The 16,220-nt window shown below is 31.3% G+C and overlaps 1 protein-coding gene across 2 annotated transcripts in view; it reads left to right on the forward strand.

Annotated features, from left to right (window-relative positions):
- FPA (RNA binding protein) overlaps positions 1 to 15,419 on the forward strand; it is a 30,909-nt gene extending 15,490 nt beyond the window's left edge. For both annotated transcript variants that reach the window (XM_028255887.2, XM_028255890.2), the window contains one exon: positions 15,092 to 15,419. The gene's annotated coding sequence lies outside the window, so the exon portion shown is untranslated. The remainder of the gene's footprint in view (positions 1 to 15,091) is intronic.
- The last annotated feature ends 801 nt before the right edge of the window (positions 15,420 to 16,220 follow it).

The following is a 16,220-nucleotide window of genomic DNA, read 5'->3' on the forward strand; positions in this document are numbered from 1 at the left end:
GTGAGCGAGACAGAGGGAAAGGGTTTTTTTTTTTTTTTTTTTTTTTTTTTTTTTGGGGGGGGGGGGGAAGGGTGGAGGGGGGGTGTTCTTCTTTGCTAAGCTATTGAGCATTGAATGTGGATTGATTTTGAAGGTATCTACTTCACATAATGTTGTTGCTAGGTTTGTACCCTAAGAAGCATGGACACGGACACTTGACACGACACGAGTACGACACGGACACGCCGACACGTTAATTTTCAAAAAATGCAGGACACGACACGAGGAGGACACGCATGAAATATATAATTTTATATATTTATTATATGTTATATATATATGAATATATCATTCAAAGATAATAAAAAATGCAATATGACACTAATTCTTATAAATTTATATGGTTTTTATTTTATTATTGTATCTTAAGTTATTTTGTTCAAACTTATAATTAGTTTTGCGTATGTCTAATCGTTAGACACGTGTGTTTAAACGATTGATACGTGTGTCCTTCAAGTGTCCAAAGAGTGTCCAAGTCTTTAAACAATAGGACACGTTTTGAAGAGTGTCGGACACGTGTCCTGAGAGTGTCGGTGTCCGACACGTACCCGACACGGATACGTCACCTTCCTAGAAGTGTCCGTGCTTCTTAGTTTGTACCTAACCAACCCATTGACAGTCCGCATAGAGTGGGACAAACGGTATGTAATAGCCTTCCTTAACTATGCATGTCTTTGATACAAAACTATGCAAGTCTTCAATTTAACGCAAATGGTCTCCTTATTGATACTATTGTTGGGGAGAATATATAATCTTGCTTAAAACCTCCTACAATTTTGGAGTTGTTGAATGGCAATTTTCCAAAAAGTAAAATAGTTGTAATAGTCTACACTTTTGTCAAAAAGCAATCATTCAAAAAAAAAAACCAAAAAAGTTAGGAGGCAAAAATTGGAAAACTCCAAAAGTTTTCAATACTTCATTCTTTAATCATCATCTCCAAAAACTCACCGTAGGGGCCCATAGTATCCAAATCATCATACTTTTTCCAAACTCACTTGATGACTCCAAAATATTTCTTTTTCCTAGTACAAATAGATGGATAAGGTTGAATCGATTGCTTGGTGTATTGAACCAAATCCTACGAGATTTTAATGTGATTTGGCTTTTGTCGATTCACCCTTTTTATACGAATTGATTACTTGGTGTATCGAACGGAATCATACAATATATTGTGACCCAAGGCAGGTGACTCTCGCAACTAGGGACACTAACTACAAGTTTTACTTTTGGACCAAGCCGCCCCTTTATAGGAAAAGTTGCATCTCCTAACAAGTTTGCAAGTTTATAATCTTTACAACTTGAGGAATAGAATTAGTGGCTTCTTGAGTTGAAATGTTAAAACGGTGTGGGTAAATAACAGAGTAATGCCTTTCTTTTTTTTCCCCAACCTTTATCTTAGGAAAGTAGTTATCCTTCACTTGTATTCCATCACAAGGCAAACTATTGTTGGCTAAAATGGAAAATTGAAGGTATAAAAACGGTCATTTTATTTTGAAGAAAAAAAATTACGTCTTCTAGCATGAAAATTAGCTTGTAATTGTTGTCTTGCTTTGTGTTAGGCATCCATCATAAACTATATATTTTGATGTGGTTTGGTCGTAAGAGGACATAAGTTTAAGAATTATATGTGGTCCTTCAGGGCATTACCACTATACTTTAGTCAGATTGAGGTTGAGGCTATGGCTTAGGCCGAAGAAGCATACACATGACACGACATGGACACGCCGATGCGGAAATTTTCATAACTAAAAGATTTTCAAGTAAATTGTTAAATACGAATAATAAATACATATAAGAAAATAATGTATTATCCAAAATATTTCATTACTTATTTTTTTAATTCAAAACTATTTAATTTGATTTTTTTTTTAAAAATGACAAAATTAAGGGGTTGCTTGGGGTGTCCTAAATAAGTGTATTTTTTGACTTTTTATGAAATATGGGTTGGGTATGGGTTGAGTTTGAAATGATGTGATAGAGAGATGATGTGACTTAAATAAGATGATGTGATTTAAATAGAATAGTGACTTTTTGACTTTTTAGATTTTTTTTGAGGATGCAAAACTTGGCCTAAATCTTAGACCATCTCCAACCCTGAACCAAATCTGGCATCAAATTTAAAATTTGGTGAAAAAAGCACTTTTTCATGCTCCAACGGTTTCACCAAATTGATATCAAATCGAGATTTCACCAAACGTTTCACCAAAATGAGGACAAGCTCCGCATTTCATTAAAACACTGTGCATGACCGTTGGGGGAGACCAACCGGTCGACCAGCCGGTTGACCAACCGGTCGACCACCAAAAGGTTCAAACAGTTCCAAAAAAAAGGTCAAACAGTTGAAAAAAAAAAAAAAACTTTTTTGCCTTGCTGGTTGACTGGCCGGTCGACCACTAAAAGGTTCAAAAAGTTCAAAAAAAAAAAAAAAAAATTTTTTTTTTTGGCTTAACCGGTCGACCAACCGGTTATCTCGGCACAAAATTGATGAAAATTTGATGAAAATCAACCGTTGGAGCACTCGGTATCAGATTGAGGAAAAAGTCATTTTTTTACTCAGATTTGATGAAAACTTTGGTTCAGGGTTGGAGATGCTCTTATATTTTTCACATGAAAATACTAAATATTAACACTTGCCATTTGATAAAAGGATTTTCAAATTGAAAACAAATTAAAAACACAACAGAATATTTAAACTCTCTTTTAATTGAAAACACATACATAATATATAAATAAATTGAAAATACAAAGTCTTACAAATTACTAGGGGTGCTCGCGGTTTGGCAGTTCGGTTGCGGCCAATGGAATCAAATCCGTCATCCGTCCAAAACTAGGCGGATTGGAAAAAATCAATGTCATCACGCATTTGTCCAAAATGCGACGGATCGATTCGGTCGGTTTTGGCGGATTAGAATATCCGTTGCTCACCCCTACTTAAAACAATAAGATAACTTCATGATGTAAGAGGAATAAGAAGCTGAACACTTCTAAGATGGTATCATGTCCAAAACGCACCACAATTCCTACTGTAAGCCGCAATTCTCCGAGTTTCCTAAAGCTGTTCTACTTCAGTTATTTATTGTCTGTTTTCTCTACACACTTGGTGGGCTATAATATTTTGTGTTGGAGGATATCAGGATGTATTTGTACGCTTGAATTAAATCTTTTGTGATGCATCAGAATGTTGACCATACCATTTATTAGGCAAATATAATCAGGAAAACTGTGTCTAGCAGGTCTGTTTGTTATCTAGTGCTATTGTTTGTGGTGGTGTTAGGTTTTATACCATCACTTGTGGCCTGCTAAAATTGCCTTGTGTATTTTGATGTGTATAAATGTATTAATCTAATTGTAATAGGTGATATGGTTAGTGGTTAGAAAGTTCTTTTTGATATGAAATCATCAAAGCGGCCTTCTGGTATGAAATACTCAGAGCAAAGTTTTGGTGAAACCAAAGTTTTTAAAGGCGAATGCGTAACTCGAGATGTTTTACCCCTCATGAAGCGAGGCGTAAGCCTTAAGACGTCAAGGTGTAAGTATTTTGAATTTTGAATTTTGAATTTTAATATTTAATGAATAAATTAAATATTTTAAAATATTAAAAATAAATAAATATAAAGGTGTAAACACTTTTTCTCCTCAAGGCATTGAACATTTCATTGTAAAAAATGAAGTTTGCCTTCATTGAAAGTGAAATTAATATCCTTAGTTTTAGTGATTGAGCTTCTCATTTGAGAATTAATTGTGTTTTTTCTTGATTGGTCATTTACTTAATTTTCCTTTACAATTTGCAAAATGGAGGTTCTTTTATTTTTATTTTTTTCTTTTTTATGTTTAAACAATCTGCTAGAGTAAGTTTAACAAAAACCCAAGGCAACCTCTTCATATGTGTACTTCTCATATGCTTATGTGTAAAAGGCGTACAAGACACACCTAAGGTGCATGCCTCAAACTGTTATGCGCTAGCCTTTGGGGAGTAAATCCTAAAATTCTAAACCTTGATGTGTTTTACCTGAGCCTCAAGGCGAGGCGAGCCCCGCCCCAGTAAAGCCTTTTAAAACTTTGGGTGAAACTAGAGAAATTGTTGTTACTTTTTTGTTTTGTGGGCTGAAAGCAGTGATATATGGCTGGAGTAGCCCTTTCTATGAAGACGGAATTTCTGAAGAGATCAATCTGATACCTCCCAATGGCATTAGATGTCAATACCAATTGGAGTTCAATTACCTTGTATCTCTGGATTGTGTATAAATATATTTGTCTAATAGTAATAGTAATAGGTGATATGGTTAGTGTTTTGAAGCGCCTTTCTGGTATGAAATAATCAGAGCGTAATGCCTCGATTTGGTGAAACCAGAGAAAAAGTTGTTCCTAGATTGCTTGTTTGTTTTGTTGGCTGAAAGCAGTGATGTGTTACTGGATCAATGGCCCTTTTTGTGAAGATGGATGTTTTGAAGAGATTAATCTGATACCCCTTCCAATGCCAATTGATGTCAATACCTATTGGACTTTAATTGTTTGGCCATCTGAGTTGAGGATTTTGCAGCATCATCAGATAATTGGAGTTTTATGTCAAGTGAGTATAGTGTGTGGAATTTCTTTGTGGTGAAGTTAATCATTGTTGAGATTGAGGTGGACATGTTGGTTGAGCAGCAGTTGCAAAAAATGTGATCTGGAGCCAGTGGTTTATTATAAAGAATTGAGACTTCACAAGTCTTTTTATGGGACTTTAAGAGATCTGTCAAGTTTTTTAGCATCTTGGTTGCTAGACTTTAGATAGAAGTTTAGTCTCAGTTTGGTTCAATTTTCACCCCTTCTTCTTCTTCTTCTTCTTCTTCTTCTTCTTCTTCTTCTTCTTCTTATTTTTTTGTCCCCCATTTCATGTACAAGGCATGTTTATGTGTTCAAATGCTGTTGAAACCTGACTGTATCTGTTGTCAATATGCCTGGCTTTATCCTATAGCATATCCAATTTACAATTATTTTTCCATGTTTTGTTTTCTTTTGTACCTAAATTCATTTTCTTGCAGCTGCTTAAGTTTATTGATTGACTAAGTTTGCAGTGTCTTTGGTAAATTCTTCTGGCATGAAAGAATGTCTCTGTTTACTGCATTTATATTCACATATTGTTCTCTGTTTTTCATGATATTTTTTATTTTCACATGCATTCTTTAGGGAGATTGCAGTGGTTGTTTACTTAATTGCCTTTTGCTAATGATATATGCTTTAATTACAATCACACGGGTTAGTTTTCCATCTTTTATAGCATTGTGTAGCTCACATGTTCATGAAAATATGAAGCTTTTTTATCTTGTCATATTCTTTTTATATATCTAGGGTGAGCCTTATAAGTGTTTTTGAAGTTGTAATTGTGAATTATATTTTATTTTATATGAGATTTAATTTTTAAAAAACTTGCCTCAAAAATATGAGTTGGGATGCTGTATGGTTTCATATCTCAGATAAATTACAATGGGAATTTGGTACATTAATGGTAGAAACTGAATTAGTAAGATGAAATATCAGCAAAATTTTAAGGAAAGAGTTCTATCGACAAGTAGTTAATACTATTAATTCAAGTATTAGTAATCCTCAGCCTAGGAAAAAGTATTAGTAATCCTTCAAAATCATCCTTATAGTTGTATAAAATCATCCTCATAGTTGTATAATGAAAGAGCTCAAGTACAAGTAAAATGATATACATGAATGCATGATGAGCACAACTGCTATCAGTCATTTATGTATTGCAAACACATAAGCAATCCAAATCAAACTACTTCTATTCTTTTTTTTTTTGATGAAATTTTCATTATATTTGGATAATGCCTTGATAATATGAAACATTCAACATAGGAGATTTCCTTTTTAAAAAATCTATGCCTACTTGTTTTGTTATTTTTGGTACTACGTACATAACTTTTTTTTCTTTTCTTTTTTTAAATTTTTAATGAGTAATTTTGTCTATTACATAAAGACCTAGAAGGGACACAATATCCATACACTAGAAGTATCCAAAATCAATACAAGAAGGCATCGGCAAAATTAAGCGTTCCTACAAAATCTATTTTGTAAAAATGAAGATCACAGAAACTCTCTCTAAGTCAAAAATGAAAACTATCTAACTAAACCATCTTCAATCTATGTGTTGATGAGAGAATTGCACAGTATGTGTGGTTAACAAACAACTTGATTTTCAATGAACCATGGTTTCTAGAGAACTTAAATACTCCAGCGATTTCTGTTTTACAACCCACAAACCACAAAATGGTTCACTTGTGTGTCAAAATACTAATTTGGCGATTAATATAATTTTCCCCTATATTTTCAATTTCTTTTTTAGCGATTACAAGTAAAACAAGAAACATGAACTGATGTCTAAAAAGAGAGTTTTAGGGCAAAAGACTTGGGGAGGCACTACTTCAATCAACATAACAAGTTTGACTAATTTATCGTAATCTTGTATGTTAATCAAACTTGGTATCATCAAATCGTCAATTTTTAAACAAGTCTCTTTCACATATAGAGATGTATTGCTATTCAAACTGCATGATCAGCGTGAGCCAACGTGTTCTAGAGTACACGTCATGATATGTTCCAATCACATTCTACTTACTGGAGTGGTTTGTGTTTCGAGTCACAAGATTTTCCCTCTGGAACACTAACTGCTATATGTGATTGGAAACAAACTCTTAACATGTTTTTTTCCAACAAAGAACAAATAAACAAACAAACAAACAAATTTAAGTGAAAAAACCGATGATGTTATGGCAAAATGTCTATTAGGTCTAGATTTTGTGGGCATGCCCACGGGCAACTCTAAGATTTACCCGATATTCTAAAGTTAAGCAAACAGGGTTTTGAAAACAATGCAAACATCAATACGGGAGTATGCTCGTGGGGTGAACGTTACTTTGAGAAGGAATTAGTTAAAGTACGTATGTCAAAGTTGGGCTCTTAATATCAAAATTTTTACTTTGTAAATATAAATGGAATATGAATCTATGCACTTTTCTAGTAGATCAAACTCTGTGCATACAAAGGGTTAAAATTGCACATCGAACTACGAAATTTTATGTACCCATAGGTTCTTCTTCCTTGTTATGAATTTGTTTTTCATGTCTCTTCTATTAACCAAAGATAAAAATGGAGTTTGGCTTAGCACCTCTGAACTGTATGAAATTTGTAAAGGAATATTTGAAGATCTAAGCAATCTGAGTTTTCTAAACAAGTCCCAATCAATGGCTTTTTAAAGGTACCAAATCATTTTTACCTTAATAACTGGAGTTGTGCAGCAGTAGTGATGTTCACATCTTTCAGAAAATTTATTTTCATACTTTTTGAATATACTAACTCTTAAATTAACATAAGAATTCAGAGAATGAATTTTTCTTTCACGAAATAAGATTACTGATAATTGTAAGATAAAATATTTTGAGGTTATTGAGCTCAAGCGAGGAATAAAATTCAAGGGTTTTACTAAGTTATATGTAGAATGGGGATACTTGCCTTATGATTCGATTGTGAAGTGTAGGCTGTTCCGACCAATGAAATTACTGGGGTTATGACCATCGAACATTTGTTTTTTTTTTTTTAATCTAGTTTTGCACAAATTAAACTTCATGCTTTTTATGACTCGAATTCTACGATTTCCCGTTAATTCATAGCAAGCCGAGCAATTTGATTTTGAGAATCTTAAGACAAACTGTCCCATATAATAACTTAAAAAGACCTTCAAAATTCTATTTAAGTTGGCTAGATTCAAGAAATACTATAGTCAAATTAGGAGTTGTAGTTCCTCTTTAAAAATGAAATTTCACTTAATCAGATGCAATAAGTAATTATGAAATATTCAGTTTCCATTTGGCAATTGCTTTTTTGGGAAGATAAGTATTTTATTATGATTTTTTTGCAATTAGAATTTTAAGAATTAATCATATTTTTTACATTGTTATTTCAAATCTATTATGGTAAAGCTTTGAAACTTGGTGTCTAAACTTCTCAATCTAAATTTGAGTGATTTCATGTGAATGGTACTGTCAATTCTTTTCATTTTTTTTTTTAATTTTTATTTTATTTTATATATAATCCAAACACAACTTAAAATTATTCGCAACACTATATGAAGTTGACCTTATTCAAAGACGGCTCTTTTGTTTAGAAATTCAGAAGATAGCAATTCTCTAAAATCATATAGGTTTTTTTTTTTTTTTTTTTTTTTGGGGGGGGGGGGGGGGTCTTTAGATTACAGAATCCCTATATTTAACATTTAAAACTGATTTTTGGTATCTGAAATCCATACCCACTAAAAAAAATTATCATTTCAAGAAGAGAAATTGGCTTCATAATTAAATTGGATAAATAAATAAATAAATAAATGACTACAAATAATAAGAGATGAATTTGATGAATTGGGAGTGAACATAGCAAAACTTCGTGTTGTTAGTGGTGACTCCATGAAGGAGGTGTTGAAGGCTTTTTTGTGAGTGGATTTTGAAATCGACTCAAAGCTAGTGTACCTCTTTATTCGTTTCAAGTAGCTTTAATATGTAGAAAGCACTTTGATTTCTTCAACTCTGAATCTGTTACTCACTGTTTGGTCTGAACTTGGTCCTGTCGTTTCGAATTTGTGTCAGATTCTGTCAAACATTGTCCCGAAGTTTCGAGTATCCTGACATTAACGTGACCCAATCTTTTAGAAAAATGCTTGGTAGCTCGAATTTGTGTGGCCAAATAGCTCAAATGTATTAAAACGACGTCGTTTTATCTCTAAAACGACGCCGTTTTGAGACATTCGCGCTATTCGGGCTATGAAAATTTGAATTATCAAGCATTGTTGAATCTTTTTTTTGAGTGTCTTTACAATTAACAATTAAAACGATCAGTTTGTTATTGTGTATGTAACCTGTTTTTTCTTGTTAATTAGGATAACTACGTTTACAATGACAATGTCCAAAAAACTAACTCAAAAAAAAAAAAAAAAAAAATCATGAATAATTTAGAAAAGTAGAAGCTGAAAAACCACACAAATTGTCAAATAGGTAAGTCTCGAATTTTTACTAATAGCTTGATTAATATTCTAAATCGGCATGACCTTTCATCAATAGAAAAAAGTACAATTACATTCAATAACTAAAGCAATTGCCACGTAATATATAATTCATAACTATCTCCAATAGCTGATACATTACCCAACATGACAAATTTGAGTTAGGTGGGTTTGGCACCAATTTAATCTAATTTATTTTTTGTATTATTGTGTTTAGGTTTGCGTTGATAATAGCTGATATATTACCCAACATGACAAATTTGAGTTTGGTGGGTTTGGCACCGATTTAATCTATGTTATTTTTTGTATCATTGTGTTTAGGTTTGCGTCGATAACTATAACCCTTCTAAATTCGTGTCTAGTTTGTGTCATGTCAAAAATTCCGACCCTTTGGCAGTTGAGGGTGACAGAAATGTGATTTATGAAAACGAGATTTGTGGTTGAATAAGAATTGGCCTAAGAGGTTTTGTTGTGGTGGTTTTTGTTGATTTTTCAAAGGATTAGTGGTCGACTAGTTGGGTTTTGGTATTTGATGTATATATGATGAATTAGAAGTGGGTTTGGTGATTCAAGTGTTTCTGCCAATTGGAAGGTTATCTTGGAAAAGTTAGGAGTGCGGTTTCAGGTGCAGTGGTGGTGTCGATGTTAGTAAGGGCATATTTGTTTGTTTGGGTGGACATGATTGGATTAATAATATATAATCTTATGTTTGATTAAGAAAATTGGGGTTTGGTCTATTAGTCTACCAGAAAGTGATATCGCTTATGTAGAGGACTATTGATGAGAGATGAATGAGAGGTTTAGACTAATTAATTAAATTATAAAATTGATAAGTTTTTGTCAATCTTTTTTTATAATCTTGTGTCATCCAAAGACTAATTAATTAAATTACAAAATCGATAAGATTTTGTCAGTCTTTGTTTATAATCTTGTGTCATCCAAATAATGGGATGCGTATGTGTGTGTATGTGTATATATATATATATATAATATACATATGTATTCATATATGTGAATAATTTATCATTCACCATAAATCAACTCCTATAAAGAAGTGATGGTGATGTACACAAGCCACATCACTAATGCTAATCCACTTCATCAAAGCCACCTCACAAATAAGTCTGCATAAATTATAAAGTGACCCTAAATTTTAGTGTAATTTTATAGTGAATTTTTTTTTTGGGGTAAACTTCAGTATAATTTTGGATAATATTGGTAATCACTTATTAGACCCTGTGAGACGCTATCCACATCATTGTGGCTTCTTTTTTTTTTTTTTTTTTTGGCGCGGGGGGTTGGGAAAGGAATTATTTTTATATGCGGCTGTCTGATTTGTTAATAGTGATAGGATTAATAATCTATGGGATTAACCATTGGATTGACTGGCCATCTCCATTAGTAAGATAAATATGTGTGGGATAATTAATACTTACCTTCATATGGTATTTAATATCTTATGAATTTGTGGGATTGGAATCTTACGGATTACTAAGCTGGCCACCATTTGTGCCATTCAAACGCAGGAATGTGCATATCACCGGATTCATAATCCAATTCTATGCTCTAATATTGGAGTCAACAAGTCCTATATATATATACTATATAGTTTCATAATTAACCATCCTAAGAATGTTAATCCAATTTAATTTAGTCCATCAAGCATGGACTAATTGTTGGTTTGAAGTTTTAGGTGGGGGTAAGCATTAGAGCTTGAAGGTAAAGGGCTAGGTTAGGTGGTATTTATCGTCTTGGTGGTGTTATAGTTTTTAAGGTATAAATGGTTTAAATAAATTGTCTTTGAAAAATGATTATTTAAAAGGCGGGTTTTTTTTTTTTTTTTTTTTTTTTGTTAACTTTCAAATCTAAAAGAAAAACAGTACCACACAACATGGGAATCCAAACAAAAGAGAGAGATTTGTTACGGTTTAGTAGTAATTTACCAAAATAAATTTAAAAATTAAAATATTATTGAATTATATAGCTTTCATTCGAGAGAAAGAGCAAGACATAGCAGAATAACAAATTTATGATATTTAGCAATTTCTTAACAGTAATTTTATACATCAAATTTTAATTTTTTTTAACCCTGTATTTTGGTTAAATTGTTGATGTTTCAATGCAAACTTGTTTGGGAAATTAATTATCTTACCTTGGTTAAAAAAATTGTGTTTAGAAATATTTTTTTTGTAGTTGATTGATGATTTTGAAAAAAAAAGAAATAATTATAAATTGAATGTGATATTTTGTCTTATTAATTATTTTATTTTTATGAATTATTTTAGTCGAAATAGCCTTCCCATATGAGAAATTATTTGGTGCTCTTGAAGCATCACTTGACTTTGCTTTTTGCTAATAATAATTCATTATGTTCTTTTATATTTTTTAATTATTTAATATAAAATTATAAATTTTATTTTTTTAACTAATCATAACATACTTGAGACATCCCTAAAGTGTATCAACCAATAACTTCTCTTTAATGAGGGCTTATAATGTAATTGACAAGATGATGTGTTGCTATGTTATTTGGGTCTGAACCAACATCATTGTTCCACTGCGTTGGGGGGTACGGCAGTAAAAACAAAAATCACTGTTAATGGTACGTAAAATTATTAGACGCACTAGATCTGTAAAAAGAACCTGATAGATGTGTTGTGTCCTTATTGGCTAATATGTGCAGTGTCATACATAGATCGGTACAGATTCGAAGTTGAGTGTACTCTTATCGCATGTTTGATTGGAAGGATTAAAGTATAGGATTGGGATTATTAATCCGTGGGCCCAATCATTCTATGTTTGTTTTGACATTTTAGTTTAGGATTATTAATCCAATGGATAATTAATCCAACAAATTTGTAGGATTATTAGTAATGGGGTAGGGGTGGGATAACTAATACCACACTAATTTAATAGGATTATTAATACCTCACTATTAGTGTTGTGAATCAAACATGGCCTGGGCATGTTTGATTGGGTGGATTAGAGCATGGGATTAGGATTATTAATCCGTGGGCCCAATTATCTCATGTTTGTTTTAACATTTTGGTTTAGGATTATTAATCCAATGGATAATTAATCCAACAAATTTGTAGGATTATTAGTAATGAGGTAGGGGTGAGATTATTAATCCAATGGATATTAATCCAATTGGATAGTGAATCTTACACTAATTTAATAGGATTATTAATACTTCACTATTAGTCTTTTAAATCAAACATGACCTTAACTCATTATTTTTACTGCAGTGTCATACATAACTCATTAGTTTTACTGTGATGTGATGTTGACGTTGATTTTTTTGAATGGTGTTTTCTGTCTTAATATAGGAGTTTTCTTAAGTGTGCAAGTGCACACCATGTGCCACTTACACAAAAAGTGTAAGTGTAAGGTGTAAGTATAAGTATAAGTATAAGGTGTAAGGGTAAGGTGTAAGGGTAAGGTGTAAGGTGTAAGTGGGTTGCACATGGTGTGCAACCTCAAAAAAGGTGTAAGTGTAAGGTTTAATTTTTTACAAAAGGTGTAAGTGTAAGGTGTAAGTGTAAGGTATAAGGTGTAAGGTGTAAGTTGCACACCATAACCAAACCCCTTAATATATTATATTTAAAGAGAGAATGAATAAAGAGTGGGGTGATGCTGGAGACCCCGTGACTAGCCACCCAACTGTCACAAGACATACTGTCAGTGGCTGAAGTATAAAAAAAATATATATATATATATATATATATATATATATATATATTTTCTAGCCAATCAAGAAGGACTCTCACTACTCCCACCGGGGTCTACCGCATTTTCTTTAAGTGAGATGTTTTCACATCATTAAAGGTAAATTAGGACGGATAAGCTTTCTCTATATTTGTATCTCTTCATATTTTTTTCATACTTTTTTTGTAAATCCCAATTTGAACCCGCATTAATGATCTAAACAACTTATTTTGTAAGTTTCATAATAAAGGTCATCTATATAAAAAATGAATTTTATAAATAAAATTATAAACACAAACAAAAAATATTTTATTTTATAAAATGAATGGTTTAAGATTATAATAACATTTGTCATTCATTTTATAAAATAAAATGCGATTTTTCTTAAGTTTATAATTTTTTAACGAAACTCACTTTTTACATGAATGACCACTATTACGAAATTTACGAAATAGATGGCTCAGATTATAGGTACATGTCCAAATTAGGGCCTTCAAGAGAAGTATGGAGATGTATGAAAATATGGAGGGAAGCTTATTCCGTATTAGGAGTGCTCAATTAGAGTTTCCAATCATTTTTTTGTTTTTGTTTTTGTTTTTGTTTTTGGGTTTTCTTTTTTCAAAATTGTTGGAGGTTAGTTTGTTAATAGAGTTAGATTATAACTAAAGAGATCATCACTGCTCTATCAACTCAAATTTTTAACATATTTCTCACCATGTCTTAAGGTGTGATTACAAGATCACTAGGCCAAAACTACTAAGATTTGATGACCCAAACTTGTTAGGTAGTTAGAATTTCGGTGATTTGTGATTTAAAAACAAGATTAAACACAAAATTATGTATGATTTGTCGTAAAATAAATTTATTTTTAAATCATAAATTATTATAATTTTATAGGGAAATTATTGTTCAGCGTGGTTTTCAAAAAATTATTACATATTAGTGAAAAAAATTTATGATATTAAATATTAATATTTGTAATATTTTTTTACTTTTTTTGTTTGTAAATAATTTTTACTAATACAATGTTAGTGTAATTCCCCCAAATTTTATCATAAGATTATGATAAAAATAAGTAACAAAGTACATATATAATCCATCTGTAAGGGATGAATAAAGTAACATTTACTTAGTTTTTATTAGTTAAAAACATCACTTGACAAACGCAAATTGGATAATTTCATTTGTGATAGTGGAGAATTTTTAGGGCTCAATTACATCACAATGGAATTTGCTTTTGGCTCGAGTGAGTTGGTAAATGTAGGAAGACATCAAGGTAGTTGACATCAAGGTTGTTTAATTTTTAACTTGAAAACGAGTTTTAAATATCCTTAAGTTGATCTCAAATAAACTTTAATCAAAGTAATAACAAGTCAGGTTTTAGTAGGTTAATTTTTTATAATTCATATAACTCACAAACTCATATAGTAGATTCTTGAAGTTTGATTTGAAAGCTCGAAGATTAATTACATTACAACTTTCTCAATTTTTAGGGGGCGTTTTGATTGATTTAAATAAGTATATTTTTTAATTTTTTACAAAAAATATGTAAAAAAAATAGAGAGATAATGTGATTCAAAAGATAAAAAGATAAAAAAGTACACTTTTACCGGGATGTTAATTAGTGCCTTAATAAATATTATAAACTTAAATAATTTTAAAATATATTTTATCAAATTTGAACGATTATTTAACAAATTAAACACGAGTCATACTCAAGTCGATTATTTCATTTCATGATCCAACTTCAAACTTTCAGATTAAGGACCAACCTTTGATTGCTGCAATTTTTATTTTCTTTTCCTCTAGGAAAATGACAAGAAAAAAAAAAATATATTTGTTTAAGAATACATGAGTAATTTTCTCTATCTTTTATGTTTTTGTAACAAACCCAAGATCAAAAAATTGTAGAGGTTACCATAAAATAAAACATGATTCACAAATGTTTTGGTCATTTAGGTTATTATTATTATTATTATGGTTAAACTGAAATGGGCTATTAAAAAATCAATGACAAGGGTGTTTTAGTCATTTTGTTCATTATGAAAGTTGATTACAAAACAAAAATGAGCTTTACAATGTATTGGAAAATGTGTTGTACTTCAAATTTTGTGGCTCAAACGTGGCTCAAATGGTCAAAACGACGTCGTTTTGGTCATTTTTATGTTGTTCTGTATTCAAAACGACGTCGTTTTAACCATTTGAGCTACTTTTAAATCACAAAATTTGAATTACGTAACATTGTCGCAATGTATTGCTTTTGCCTAACATGACCTTTTCAAACGTTTTTTTGATTGTGTGTAGGTAAGTTTGGGACCCACTATTTCACTTGCAAATACGGCGATTAAAAGGGTGATTTGGTGGTGGCCATTAATAGCTTTAATTGATCGCCGAGGAATTCAAAATGTCATTTGACGGGCGCGAGTTTGGTTGTTGGCTTTAATGTCCTTTCCTTCCAAAAGTAGCCTAATTTTATTTTCTTTTCCTTTCTTTTCTGTTCTCTTTTTTCGTAGGTAGAGCGAATTGTTTGGGGGTAGTTATGTAAAACTGACGCCTTGTGTTTTCCATTTTGTTTTGTATTGTGTTTTGATGTGTGGATGAATCCATAACTATATATTGAAGCTTTCAACTCTCCCTCTCTCTCTCTCTCTCATGACATAACCAACATCAATCTCATGACATAAGCATATTTTCTTTCTAATTCATATATGTCAACATCTCTCTCCATTTTGGTTTAATTTTGTTTCTTCCATCATATTTTTGGGTTTACTATATTTTGGGGGGGTGTTTAGCATGTCATTAAAAAGTTAAAAAGTTTTGAGTGAAACAACTTAATTTTTTTAAGTCATAAATTTAACTTAAAATTTGGTATTTAGATTTGGGAAAATATCATTTAAGTAGAAGGTATGATTTTTTTTTTTTATAAATTAATGAAAAATTTTGCTACATTAAAAGTCAAACTTGTAAAGTTTTGGGCAAATTTTACTTTACCTCTTTAGTTTGGGCAGTTTATCCCTTTAATGTTTATAAATGACAACATAATCTCATAGTAATTTGTGAACTAAATTGCACCGTTAAGACCATTAATGATTTAATAAAAAAGACTAAAATATCCTTATATTTTCGCCATTTGTATAAAAGACAAAGTGCATTTTAATCTCTTGTGTTTTATTTCATGTGCGGTTTACTTCATTGAAATTTGAAAATAAACATATAACCACTTACATGTTTTATTTTATGTGCGATTTACTCCATTAAAATTTGACAATAAACATGTAACCACTTACACACGTTTCAAGGGTCCGTTTGGGAAGAGCTTTTTTAGGTTTTTTTGGCTATTTTAACTACAAAAGACAAAATAGACTATTTTAGCTACAAAAAACAAAACATCATATCCAACCCATAATCATTACACTCTTCTTTCACAAAAAAA

Source organism: Camellia sinensis, chromosome 6, assembly GCF_055761805.1.
Source record: "Camellia sinensis isolate YWXY chromosome 6, ASM5576180v1, whole genome shotgun sequence".
In the NCBI taxonomy this organism is placed as follows: Eukaryota; Viridiplantae; Streptophyta; class Magnoliopsida; order Ericales; family Theaceae; genus Camellia; species Camellia sinensis.